A 4,079-nucleotide genomic window follows, 5' to 3' on the forward strand; every position below is an offset into this window, starting at 1 on the left:
AAATAATTACCAGCTAATAAATCTCAAAAGGACTGCATATCTTAATGAAAATAAATCTTGAAAAATAACTTCATGAAGAAGGTTCTGAATATAAATATCACAATAGAAATCACAAAGTTTGAAAACTAACTGTGATTATCTTGCAAGTTTCATTAAATTGCCATTTATACATAAGAAACCAAATGCTAATAAATATCTTCTTCGCTAACCAAATGCTATTATGAGCATCCATTTGAGTGGGATTCAACCTTCTCCATGACTAGAACCACAAAAAAATCACCAATTCTTAGATAAGGGTGGATTTCCTCCTTAAATATGTGATTGTAAAAATATGGTAAGATTGATTTACAATGCATACAATTTTATGAAATTTCAAAAATAGAAAATAAATGATAAAATACCTCTTATTGGTCAAAATAGGTGCAAAAAGTAATAAAATTGGTGGAGGATAAGTTTATTTAGACTGGGATATGGTTTATTAATGTGGAAAAATATCACCAAAATCAAGGGCTGACAGGAGCCCTAAGTTAGTAAATAAATAGATCTAACTCAATACAAGTGCATCTATATGAAAACCTCTAAAATACTTGTATACAATAGATTAGTTAGTCAAACAAGCTAGGCTCTGATACCATGATGGAGAACCAAAGAATTAGGTAGATTAGAGAGCTAATGGTTCGAAGAAGAGGTGGAATTGAGAGACACCATTATAGAACTTAATAACAAGCTAACATAGCCCAACATGTGAAGCACACATTAAAATGAATTTTCAAATTCCCTTGAAGTGAGGAAGATCTAATCCACTTACAATAACAAGGGTGTTTGATAGATTCTTTGAAATCTGCTCATTCCATCTACTAATTGATTTTTCTAGTCAACCCAACCGACCAATTAAATACTTAGTTGACCACTGAGTCATCTACTCAATTGACTCTTCAAGTAACTACCGATCGTCACCTAATTATCACTAGAAGCTATAGAGGTGCAATGAACCTACATAGCCTAGTGATTTCAACAAAATTGATACAAAGAAGGATTGTCATGCCACAATTGTTTTTCCAAGTGTTGGGGAAAAACCCCACATGGTAATTTGCAAATGCAAGCAAGTATGAGAGTGAATAAAGTTTCTAATATCATGCTCACTTAAATAAACACTTTTAACTTATACGTATTGAGAAATGATGGGGTTATTACACTTGTATCAATATTGACAATAAGTATCGATGACCTTTTAGTTTTGAATTAAAAATAAGTACACTTTAAACAACTAATTAAATAAATATAGTTAATGAACAAAGTACCATACATACCTCAGGAATCTCATGATCAAATCATCTACTAGCATGTCCATAATTTCTCTCACGAGGGTTGATAATCTCAATAAAATTGTTGCTAGAAGGAACTTAATGAGCTTAGGACCTAAATGAATTTCCATAATTGATGTTCATGCTTAGTACTTCTTGCTACCTTGTGGCCCACTTTATTTAAGATATTTTCAAAAATTAGAACTGGTCAACTAAAGAAAGTTTGTTTCTATTCAATGAAATTGTGAAAATTGTGGTCTTGATAAATTGATCATTCTCCTCACTCGCTTAACTCTAGAGCTTAAGAGTGACTAAGATTTCTAACATTAAGCTCTCCTAAATAAAAAACTTTAGTTTACTTATTGAGAAAAGGTGGAATTATTACGCTTGTATCAATATCAACAACACGTATTTAATTATAAATCAAGGCCTTGTCCAAAATTAGAATTGGTCAATTAAAGAAAGCTTGTTTCTATTCAATGAAATTTTGTACATTGTGGTATTATAAACCGATTATGATCCTCATTCACTTAACCCTGCAAAGCCTATGTTCTTTAGCACTTTACAATTCAAGAAAAATCAAATTTGCATTATTTATACATTTTTTTGCAACAAAATTTAGAAAATTTCACAAGGCACCATGAATAATTATAAATTGATTTACCACCAAGGGACTAGAGAAATCAAAGAAGGATTTATTAAGTTAAAAAAATGAGAATGTTTTTGATAAATTCACAAATGGAAATATTTTGAAACTTTTTTGCAAAGTGACCCCACATGTATGTTATCCATGGATGCTCTTTTTCTTTCTTTCTTTATATATGTGTGTGTGTGTGTGTGTGTGTGAATGAAGGTGATGGATATATATGCCCATGGTGACCCATCATGTATAATATAACATTAGAATCATGTCTTTAGTAATTACAATTGATTTTTATGTTTTTATGTCTACAAATATTATTTCATAGACACAACATTGGCTCTCCTCTCAATATGTTTTGTCCTAAAAGAATAGTTAATAGGACTTCCTATAGTATAGCATGCCTTGTTGAGGCATTATCTTTATCTCTTTGCAAGGGTTTGACCTTATTCTTAATCAAATATTGACAACTGGTAAGATTCATTTATAATGTGTTCATCATACTTTGAAGTTCATTGACTTAGTTAAGTAACATGAAGCCTTGATGCTAATTCATATAATAATTTCTTCCTACCTTAAGGTTAGAACCATTGATTTGATTTTCCAATGTCCTTTGATTTGCCTATTTCCTATTTCCATGACCTTCTCCTTTTAATTATGAGGCCTCTGCTTGTACAATAGGGTTTTAAGGCAATATAATTAAAATTTTTACAACTTTTCAGTAAAATTTCATTAACTATTCTTTTATATTCATCTTGGAACCACTTAGATGAAACAACCATTAAATGTGTCATTCGATATCTATTCCATATAGTAGTAAGCCATAAAACCACTTCTTTAATTCCAAATTTTGTATTTCTATAGAAATTGATCACATATGTTTGTCTCGTTGACCTCTTATCCATTAGTTACCGTAAGCTTTACAGTCTTGGTGGGATACAAAAAAATTATTTAAATTCTTAGTGAAATTGATTTCTACATAGTTATGACTACTTCCAAAATCAATTAGTATATTTACCTCCTATTTTCTACAATTCCTCTAAATTTCATGGTTATGGTTTATAACTTTTTTTTATCATGGTTATGAGTGAAAATATAGGGTTTCTTCGTCCTTTTATTTTGTCTTAAACATTAGAAATGTTTGTTAGTTGATGTGGAATACATTTTACATAATTTAGGTTGTGTTTCTTCTTTTCAAGTAATAGTTTCTTTTTAGGGAACTCTTCCTTCATTCATCTTCTATTCGGACTAGGAGATTAAGGTTGATGATATTTTTGACATGGATTTTATCATTATCATATTCTAATTTCAACCCATTTGTGACTTTATTTTCTAAGTATAATATTTACATATTTCTTTTCCATTTATAACTTTGGAATGATGTACTGATTTGCCTTCTTCCTAATCTTTTTCTTCAAATCCCCTCTTAACTCATCCTCTTTTTCTAACCTTATATAGTTTTCTTTGTATTCTTTTTTTCCCATCAACGACATGGATCTCATTTCTTTATACATTTCATGCATTTAAAATCCTTTAGTCTTTCATGAACTTCCAAACTTTGTTTACTTCCCTCTCATTGATGTGTGAAAGATATCTTTATTTTTTGGGTGTGTGGTTTAGGAGGATGTTTGACTTCAATAAACATTGTGAAATTTTTGGTATGGCTTACCTAGTTTCATTTCCTTCATTTTCGCTTTATGTAGCTCTCTTTTCATGGCTTCAGTATCATGCATCTCTAATGTGAGGCTTTAACACAAAGACATTAATCTATAATTGATCTCATAGTAACTCAAGCACTCTTGTCATAAGTGTTTATTAATCGCGAATGTATTGGTAAACATTTGAGTAAACTGTTTTTGAAGAGAAAAATAAAAATAAATAAATAAATAAATAATGTAATTTTTTAAACAATCCCTCTCTAAAAATATTCAAGTGAAATGAGTTATGGCATTGAGGATTTCCAGCACATGTACCATTTGTATGCTAGGAACTTAAAAGGCATGGACAATATTTGTTTTTTTATTTCTTCATTTTGAACCTTATATATTTTTAAAAAATTCTACCTTGTTTATCTTTTCCACTCTTTATTTTTCATTTTCATTAAATCTCAATAATTATACCTTCATACTTAATAG

Source organism: Pinus tabuliformis, chromosome 1_2 (assembly GCF_031772625.1).
Source record: "Pinus tabuliformis cultivar Carrire ecotype Pingquan chromosome 1_2, CPIR1, whole genome shotgun sequence".
Classification (NCBI taxonomy): Eukaryota; Viridiplantae; Streptophyta; class Pinopsida; order Pinales; family Pinaceae; genus Pinus; species Pinus tabuliformis.